The sequence below is a fragment of the Myotis nattereri genome (assembly GCF_964212035.1).
Source record: "Myotis nattereri genome assembly, chromosome: 3".
Lineage (NCBI taxonomy): Eukaryota > Metazoa > Chordata > Mammalia > Chiroptera > Vespertilionidae > Myotis > Myotis nattereri.
The window spans coordinates 104,255,249-104,266,358 of NC_138077.1; positions in this window are offsets into that span (position 1 = coordinate 104,255,249).

Genomic DNA, 11,110 nt, shown 5'->3' on the forward strand with positions numbered 1-11,110 from the left:
TTGATTCCGGTCAAGGGCATGTACCTTGGTTGTAGGCACATCTCCAGTGGGGTGTGTGCAGGAGGCAGCTGATCGATGTTTCTCTCTCATTGATGTTTCTAACTCTCTATCCCTCTCCCTTCCTCTCTGTAAAAAATCAATAAAATATATTAAAAAAAAATGTCTATTAAAAAAAAAACCATGCTACTAAAAAATGCATAAGTTAACAATGAGATCAAGAAATAAGTAGAAAGATACCTAAGACAAATAAAAACAAAAATGCAAAGGGAAATTCATAGTCATATAGGACTACTTCCAGAAACAAGAAAAATATCAAATAAACAATCTAACCATACACCAAAATGAACTAGGAAAAGAAAAACAAAGCACAAAGTAAGTAGAAGGAAGGAAATAATAAAGATCAGAGTAGAAATAAATAAAATAGACTCTAAAAAACAATACAAAATATCAATAACACCAAGAGCTGGTTCTTTGAAAATATAAATAAAAAATAAACCTTTAATCAGACTCATAAACACACACACACACACACACACACACACACACACAGAGAGAGAGAGAGAGAGAGAGAGAGAGAGAGAGAGAGCCCAAATAACTATTTCAGAAATGAAAGAGGAGTAGTGACAAACAGTACCACATAAATACAAAGGATTATAAGAAAATACTGTACTACAAACAATTATATGCCAACCAATTGGACAAGCTGAAAAAAATGGATAAATTCCTAGAGACATACAACCTTCCAAAAACTGAATCAAGGGAAAAAACAAAAAATCTGAATAGACGGATAATTACCAACAAAATCAAATCAGTAATTGAAAACTCCCAACATCCCTGGCTGGTGTAGTTCAGTGGTAGAGCATCGGCCAGAACAGCAAAGGGTTGTGGGGTTCAATTCCTGGTCAAGGGCACATACCTAGGTTGCAGGTTTATTCCTGTGGCATGTGGGAGGCAACCAAATGAAGGATCTCTCACATTGATCTCTCTCTCTCTCTTTTCTCTTTCTCCCTCCCTCCCTTTAAGTCTCTTTTAAAAAAAACAATGTAAAAAATATCCTCGGGTGAGGATAAAAAAAGAAAGAAAGAAAGAAAGAAAGAAAGAAAGAAAGAAAGAAAGAAAGAAAGAAAGAAAGAAAGAAAGACTCGCACCTGCTGACAGCGCTGAACATTCGGGACCTGTGCTGGGCACCAGCAGTGGGTGCAAGTGGTGGCTCCAGTGCTGGCTGCGGGTGCGAGTGCTGGGTGGGAATGTGGCACGTGGGAGCAAAGAATTTTCAGTAACCACCAGAGGCTCTCCCCAATGACAGCGACTAGTGCCCTGCCTTGGTCTGGCACCCCTGCTCACCTGCTCCATCATCCTGCTACAGCTGATGCCCGCCATGTTCCACGCTCTGCCACCTGCTGCCGAGGCATGCCATGTTCTGTGCACTCCCCCTGGTGGTCAGCACACGTCATAGCGACCGGTTGTTTGGTTGTTTGGTTATTCTGCCATTCGGTCTATTTGCATATTAGCGTTTTAAATATATAGATAGTATTGAAAGTTATAGACAAGCAATGAAACAAACAAAAAGAAAAGGAAATAAAAAATATCCAAATAGGAAAGAAGTAAAATTGTCATTATTTGTAGATGACATGATACTATATATAAAGGAACACTAAAGATTCCACCAAAACTCCTATTAGAATTCAGTAAAGTAATAAGATACAAAATTAATATTCAGGAATCAGTTGCATTTTAATACACTAATAATGAACTACCAGAAAGAGAAATTAAGAAAACAATCCCATTTTCAATTCCATCAAAAAGAATGAAATACCTAGGAATAAATTTAACCAAGAAAGTAAAAGATTTGTGTGTTCAAAAATCCATAACACATTAAAGAAATTAATTGAAGAAGATACAAATATACCACAGCTTTTTCATCAGCAGGACTGGGGGACACTTGGGCTACTTCCAAATCTTAACTATCTATACTAATAAAAGGGTAATATGCTAATTAGACTGGGAGACCTTCCGAGAGACCTTCCGAAAGTCTTTCTGGACAAAGCCATGGTGGCGGGGCTGAGGCAGAGGTGGCTAGTGATGATCTGGCTAGCAGGGGAGGGCAGTTGGGGACAAGCAGGCTGGCAGGGAGGGGCAGGTGGGGGCGATCAGGCCAGAAGGGGGGGCAGTTGGGGGTGATCAGGTTGGAAGGCAGAGTGGTTAGGGGTTATCAGGCAGGCAGGCAGGCAGGTGAGCGGTTAGGAGCCAGCAGTCCTGAATTGTGAGAGGGATGTTCGACTGCCGGTTTAGGCCTGATCCAGGCATTGGGCCTAAACCGGCAGTCAGACAGGGTCCCAGATTGGAGACCGTGAAGGCAGGGCTGAGGGACACCCCCTCCCATGCATGAATTTTGTGCACTGGGGCACTAGTCTATAATGATAAAAGTGTAATATGCTAATTAGACGGGACAGCTGAACGACGTTTGGACAAAGCCAGGGCTGCGAGGACCAAGGCAACTGCATGGCTGTGAGGGCCCAGTCCCTTGCACAAATTTTGTTCATCAGGCCTCTAGTTGTGAACAATGCTGCAATGAACATAGGGGTACATATATTCTTTTAAATTAGTGTTTCAGGTTTCTTTGGATAAGTTCGCAGAAGTGGAATCACTGGGTCATAAGGCAGTTTCATTTTTAATTTTTTGAGGTAATTCTATACTGTTTTCCATAATGGTTGCACCAGTCTTCATTCCCACCAACAGTGCACAAGGGTTCCCTTTTCTACACATCCTTACCAACACTTGTTGATTTATTGATGACTAGAGGCCCAGTGGTGATTGAAATCGCATGAGGAGGTGCCCCGCCTCCTGCCGTGTGAGGAGGCATCCTGTGGGCCACTGTGGGAGTCAGGCATGACTGGCACCGTGGGCGGCTGGGACCTACTCCAGGCCCCACCTGCCCCCCTGCCAGTGTCTGCTCTGGGGCTGCCTGAGCTGGCGTGGCGGCGGCATGGCCAGCCCCAGGGTCCCCCTGCCTGTGTCCACCCTGGGCCGCCGGAGCCACTGCACCAGCTCAGGCAGGCACTTCTGTCTCTGTCTCCATCTCCGCTCCGGGCCTCACCTGCGTGAGCAACCTCCTCCTGTCCGGTCATGACCTGTTACGGTGTCTGGGCCTAATTTTCATATTAATATATATATATATATATATATATATATATATATATATATATATATAGCCATTCTGACAAGCTGTGGTACATTTACACAATGCAATGGAATACTACTCTGCTGTAAAGGGGAAGAAAATTTTACCCCTTCCAACAGCTGGGTTGGTCCTGGAGAACATTATGCTAAGTGAAATAAGCCAGTCAGAGAAAGACAAGTACCATATGATTTTATTCATATGTGGAATCTAATGAACAAACTGAACTACTAAGCAAAATAGAAACAAACTCCTAGATAGAGAGCAGACAGATGCTCTGATGGGGGATGATGGTGTTTGGGGTAGGTGGAGGGATTTAGCAAAAAAGAAAAAAAAAAGAGCAAGAACAAATGGACATGGGCAAAAAACAGTGTGGTGATTTGGGGTAAGTGGGTGGAGGTGGAAGAAGACTTAGAGGGGATAAATGGTAATGGAAAAAAAATTTTTTTTTTAATAAAGAAGATACAAGTAAATAAAAGGCTATACTGTGCTCACAGACAGGAAAAATTAATATTGTGAAAATGTTGGTACCACCCAAAACAATCCACAGATTCAATTCCCTTCAAAATACCTATGGCTTATAGAACTAGAACAAATAATCCTAAAGTTTAAATGGAACCACAAAAGAGCCCAAATAGCCAAGGTGATCTTGAAAAGAACAAAGTTGAAGGTATCACACTACCTGATAGCAAACTATACTACCAGACTACAGTAATCAAAATAGCGTGTACTGACATAAAAACAAACACATAAATCAATGGAACAGAATAGGGAGCCCAGAAATAAATCTACTACTTTATCTGTGACAATTTATCTGTGACAAAGGAGGCAAGAACATACAATGGGGAAAAGACAGACTATTAAATAAGTGGTGGTGGGAAAACTGGAAACATGCAATAAAATTAAAACAAACCACTTTCTTATACAAAAATAAACTCAAAATGGATCAAAGATTTAAATGTAAGACCTAAAATCATAAAAATTCTAGAAGAAAACATAGGCAGTAAACTCTTTGATATCACTATTAGCAATATTTTTTGGGGGTGTATGTCTCCCTATGCCTGGGAAACAAACAAACAAACAAAAAATAAACGAATGGAACTATATCAAACCAAAAAGTTTTTGCACAGTGAAGGAAATCATTGATAAAATAAAAAAGACAACCTACTGAATGGGAGAATTTATTCACCAATGATACATCAGATAAAAGGTTAATATTAAAAAATATATAAGGGACTCATACAACTTAACTCCAAAAAACAAACAATCTGATTAAAAAATGGGCAAAGGACCTGAACAGACATTTCTCCCAACAGGACATACAGATGGCCAATAGATTTATGAAAAGACTAGAGGCCTGGTGCACGAATTCATGCATGGGTGGGGTTTCTCCTGGTGGCCTGCTGGGATTGGATGGAAACCCACAGTCCAACACCGCCTGCAGCTCCTACCTGCCTTTCCCACTCATCCTGGCCCTACTGTGCCTGCCGCTCATCCCGGCCCCATTGTGCCTGCTGCGGGCTTGTGCCCAATCAGTCCCAATCGTGAGAGGCTTGTGCTGCTACAGCAGCACTTGCCAGCCATGAGCCCTGCATCTGGCACCTTCCCAAGGGGAGTGGCCTGCGGTATCAGCCTGAAACTGGCTCTCTGATAACCCGTAAAGGGTCCCAGATTGCAAGAGGGCACAGGCCAGGCTGAGGGACCCCACTGGTGCATGATCAGGCCGGGGAGGGACCACGGGAGGGCTCCAGGGCATGTCTGGCCTGTCTCGCTCAGGCCCGATCGGATGGACCTCAGCAACAAGCTAATCTACCAGTTGGAGTATCTTCCCCCTGGTGGTCAGTGCACATCATAGTGAGAGGTTGAGCAGCCTTAGCATATCATTAGCATATTAAGCTTTGATTGGTTGTTTGGTTGTGCTGCTGTTTGGTCTATTTGCATATTACCTTTTTATTATATAGGACTAGGGGCATGAAATTCGTGCACTGGGTGTGTGTGTGTGTGTGTGTGTGGGGGGGGGGGTGGTGGCGGGAGTGTCCCTCAGCCCAGCCTGCCCCCTCTCACATACTGGGAGCCCTCAGGCGTTGACCCCCATCACCCTCCAATCGCAGGATCGGCCCCTTGCTCAGGCCTGACGCCTCTGGCCTAGGCGTCCGGCCCAGGCAGTGGGGACCTGCAGTGGCAGCGGGGGGCGCCGCGATCGCGCGGGCTCCGCCCCTGCCCCTGCAGGATGCCTCTGGCTGAGGCGTCTGGCCCGGGTAGCGGGGACCCACAGCTGCAGCGGCCCCATGATCGTGGACTTCGCTTTAGGCCCAGGCAAGGGACCCTTAGCTCTTGGGACTGCCAGCTTCGACCGTGCTCAGCTCCCATCGCTGGCTCCACCCCTACTTCCTGCTATCACTGGCCAGGGCGGAAAAGGCACCTGATTCTCCGATCATGGCTGGGGGGCAGGGCAATGGCGGCCCCAGGGCCGCCTTTGCCCTGCCCCCCAGCTCTTAGCTCCCCCCTGGGTTTCCGATAACTGTCAGTGGCAGGGGGCTTCTTCCTGCTTTCCCTTTCGCCTCCCTGCATTGTGCCTACATATGCAAATTAGCCGCCATCTTGTTGGCAGTTAACTGCCAATCTTAGTTGGCAGTTAACTGCCAATCTTAGTTGGCAGTTAATTTGCATATAGCCCTGATTAGCCAATGAAAAAGGTATCGCTGTACGCCAATTACCATTTTTCTCTTTTATTAGTGTAGATGCTTAACTTGACTAATAATCAGTGAAATGCAAATTAAAACCACAAGATATAACCTCACATTTCTCAGAATAGCTAGCTAGCATCAATAAATCAATAAATAACAAGTGTTGGTGAGGATGTGTAGAAAAGGGAACCCTTGTGCACTGTTGGTGTAATTGTAAATTGATGCAGCCAATTCCTCAAAAAAAATTATAAACTAGATCTACCATATGACCCAGCAATTTCACTCCTAGGCATTTATCCAAAGAAATCAAAAACTCTAAATCAAAAAGATATATGTATCCCTATGTTCAATGCAGCATTATTTACAATAGCCAAGATATGGAAGCAACCAAAGTGTCCATTGTTAGACAAATGAATAAAGAAAAGATGGTACATAACTATAATAAACCATGTCCCAAAATTCACGCAAGAAGTAATTTTGATAGAAAACACAAGTTTATAATTAAAAATTGTAATTTTTTTATTGATTCATAAAGTATACAGTATAGGGTTATGTATGGAATAGCATATCAGGTAAATGGCCTCCATAGCTTTGCTGATACATATGCACTCTTTTGTTGAAATTTTCCATGACCGTTTTGCATAAAGGTGGCTGGATTTCAATGAGGCCCATTTTCATCTTGATGGCTTGGTTAATAGACAAAATTGTGGCATTTGGGGTTCAGAAAATCCACGAGTGATTGTTGAGAAACAAATGCATCTACATCATGTCACTGTTTGGTGCAGATTTTGGGCTGGAGGCATCATCGGACTATTCTTCTTCGAAAATGTGGCTGCTCAGGCAATAACAAAAGAGTGTGTATGTGCCAGCAAAGCCATGGAGGTCATTTACATGATATGCTATTCCATACATAACCCTATACTTTATAATTTAAGAATCAGTAAAAAACTTTTAATTTTTAATAATAAACCTCTGTTTTCTATCAAAATTACTTTTTGCGTGAATTTTGGGACACCCTTTAAAATGTTACCCAGCCATAAAAAATTAAATATTGCCATTTATGACAACATGGATGGACCCAAAAGGTACTATTCTAAGTGAATTAAGTCAGCCAGAAAAAGACAAATACAATGTGATTTCACTTACATATAAAATCTATAAAAACAAAATAAATAAATAAATAAATAAAGCAGAAATAAATCCTTACAGAGAACAAATTGGTCCATCAGATGGGAGAGGGTCTTGAAGACTGGATTAAAAAAGCTGAAAGGGATTAAATAGTACAAATTGGCAGTTATTAAAATAGTCATAGGGAATATAGTAAATAGATTATAACTTTGTACTTAGAGGCCCAGTGCACGAATTCGTGTATGGGTGGGGTCTGGTCTGTCTGGCCCGGGGGAGGAGCTGTGGGCAGTGGCCAGCCAGCCCTGCCCATGATCAGGGTGTTGGGATCTGATCGGGGGCTGGGCCGGCCTTGGGGGTGGGGATCAGGGCCCAGATCAGGCTGGTTGGCTGCCGCAGTGGGCATCATAGCCACCAGTCATTCTGGTTATTCCACAGTTCCAATCACTGGGGGGATATATATATATATATATATGGTTGCAGATGGTACTAAAATTATTGGGGTAACTTCTTAAGGCATATAAATATTTAATCACTATGTTGTATAGCTAAAACTAATATAATTTTGTATGTCAACTATAATTGAAAAATAATTTTAAAAAATCTCTAAAAAGTCTTACATAAGGATAAGTAGTGATAAATCTCAGTCACTCCTTACCACCCTTAGCTACCCAGAGGCAACCTCTCTGATCAGTTTTTTTCTTTTTTTTTGGTGTGTGTATATTTCTATATATCTATCTCTATTTATGCCAATATCTATGTTTATATTCATGTCAGTATCTATCTATCTTTTTCCATATATATGGACAATATAAATTTCTCTCCACCAAAAGGTAGGATATTATATGCACTGCTCTACTAACCTACAGTTTAGAACCAATTGGGATGTACCAATTTAATACCTAAGATATTTCTTCTCTTTGGTAATGAAATGGGTGAGCCCACTGGGTCAGACACATACCTAGATGATGAAGAGCTATAAGTAATTAGGGTTGCAGACATCCATGTTCAATCAGTCATGCAAAGAATACTTCATAGCAGTAATTGAGCACAAGTTTTGTCAGGTCCGTCAGAATGATTCAAGAGTTTTGAATGACTCATTGGGACTTGGGTTACATAACTTGGCTTAATCATATCACTTGGAGCAAAATTAAGTCAAAGATTTAAATACCGGTGGCTCAGTATGTCATCTGGATACTTTCAGAGTAATTCTCTGCCTAGCAGCAGTGTCAGGTTCAGAAAAAAGTTGCAAATGCCTCATATTGTATACCAAGATAATGTCCACATGAATTAAAACATTTGTGTATATGAATATGTTTATGTATTTATACATATATATTCAATACAAAAACATACTTATATTCACACATATTACACATAAACAGTGAAAGGAAATGAATTTAAAAATTTCTAACATCTCTGGAACAGGGATACCTTTATAAGCTTAGAAATTATAGAAGAAATTACAAAAATAAAAACGAGTTGATTATAAAAACATTGATGTGTTCTGCACATAAAAGCACAAGAACAAAATATAACACACTAGCAAAATACTTTGAACAAGTATGACAGGTAAAGGGATGATATCTTAATTTTAACATGTTCTTATGAGGATATGTAGTGTGGTCAAAACAAGAGTTTCAGCTCTGATGTTAGGCTTCCTATAATGTGAATATATCTGGGTCTCTGTTTCTTTATTTGTAAAATGGTGGTAATAGTAATACTTAGTGGAGTTTTGTGAGGTTAAAATGTGATGGCCAATTAATATTTGATAAATGAGGAAGGAGCATACAATGGATCAAAGACAGTCTCTTTAGTAAATGGTGTTGGGAAAATTGGACAGGCACATGCAATAAAATGAAACCAGACCACAAACTTACACCATACACAAGAATAAACTCAAAATGGATAAAAGACTTAAATGTAAGTTATGAAACCATAAAAATCCTAGAGGAAAACATAGGCAATACAATCTGAGACATCACATGTAGCAGGATTTTCACCCATACATCTCCTAGAACAAGGGAAACAAAGGAAAAAAGAAACAAATGGGACTATATCAAATTAAAAAGCTTCTGTACAGCAAAGAAATCATCAACAAAATGAAAAGGAAACTCACTGTATGGGAGAACATATTCCCCAATGATACATCTGATAAGAGCTTAATTTCCAAAATATATAAAGAACTTACACAACTCAACATCAGGAAGACAAACTATCCGATTAATAAATGGTCAAAGAATGTGAATAGACACTTCTTCAAAGAGAACATATACTCCTAGCTGGTTTGGCTCAGTGGATAGAGCATTGGCCTACAGACTGAAGAATCCTGGGTTTGAATTCAGTCAAAGGCACATTCCTCATACACAGGCTGGATCCCTGGCCTCGGTCAGGGCATGTCTGGGAGGCAACCAATCGATGTGCCTCTCTCACTTCGATGTTTCTCTCTCTGTGTCTCTCCCCTACCCTTCTACTCTCTTTAAAAATCAATGGAGCCCTAGTTGGTTTGGCTCAGTGGATAGAGCATTGGCCTGCGGACTGAAGGGTCCCGGGTTCAATTCCAGTCAAGGGCACATGCCTGGGTTGTGGGCTCAATCCCCAGTTGGGGGGCATGCAGGAGAGAGAAAGAGATAAAAACATCAACAATGAGAGAGAATCGGCCATCAGCTGCCTCCTGAACGGCCCCCATTGGGGATCGAGCCTGTAACCCGGGCATGTGCCCTCATTGGGAATAGAACCAAGACCTCCTGGTTCATGGATTGACACTCAACCACTGAGCCACACTGGCTGGGCACAACTATTTTTTTTTTGGTAAAGAAAATTAACAATGTATACTTAGAGCCACAACATGTTTAAATGCTTGTTTTAATTTAATTATTTTGATACTTAGAATTTTCCTTAAAGACATAATCCAAAGAGATTAACATGTTATAAATTTATTTTTTCTGCATTATTTATGAGAACTGTATAAAATTCAAAGTATACAATATGTGTACCTATAAAATATTTAATTACATTCTGGTATGATGGTTGAATGTATTATGTATCAGTGCTAGAATGCCACATGATAGTTTTTTGCAACAAAATGGCAATTCATATACAATGGCTATATAGTTTATACTAAAAATATAAAATTCAAAATTATGATTATCATGTAACAAGATTCTATTCATGAAATTTTGAAATTTTGTATGTTTTCCTCCTAATTATGTGTATATTAAGAGCCTGGAAAACAACACACAAAAATAAAAATAGTTGAGTTTCAATGATACAATTTTAAAGCAATCACTTTTTTTCTTTTTTTGGTTCTTTAAAATTTCTTTAGAGTGACTTTTAAATTACAAAAGTAACGCATGCTTACTGTTTAAAAAAGGTAAACATTGCAGAGGTTAGTAAAAGTGCTCTGGGAACCTGCTCATCCATTTTCTACTTCCATCTCTAAGAAGGCGTCCTCCCAGACACCTCTAAGCATTCACACACCTACACATCTCTATGTGCACTACGCACATTTTCTTATGTTAATAGCATTCCTACTATTCTGCAACTTGCTTATATATTTTATCTAATTCCTTGTCAGTTCAAATAGAATTGTATCACTATTTTTAATGAATGGCTACATTATATTCCATAATATAGGCATATCACAATTTGTTAACTGACCCAGTATTAATGACTTTTTGTGTGGTCTCCACTTTTTTGTTATTGGAGATTCTGCTGCAATTCTGTATTCTTCATGGATATCTGTGAGTATTTCTTTAGGACAGATTCCTAGAATGAAATTTCTGGATCAAAGCTTTGCCCTTTCAATTTTCTGATAGTCACTAATAAACCACTTAGTGACTTTATCAATTTATATCTCCATGAAGAAAAAATTTTAAGAAAGTGGTCAAGAGCAGGAGTCCCGAGATTAAAAATGGTGGCAGAGTAAGTGGATGCTGCATGGACATGCTCCCAGGAACAAACTAGAATTACAACTAAAATATAGAAAAACTTCCTGAATACTCAACAAAAGACTGGCAGGAGAGAACCCTGATACCTGAGGACTGAAAGTAGAGACCGCATTGAGACTGATAGGATGGGTGGAGGCGTGAAAGGGCTGGCCTGGTGCCCACAGACAGCA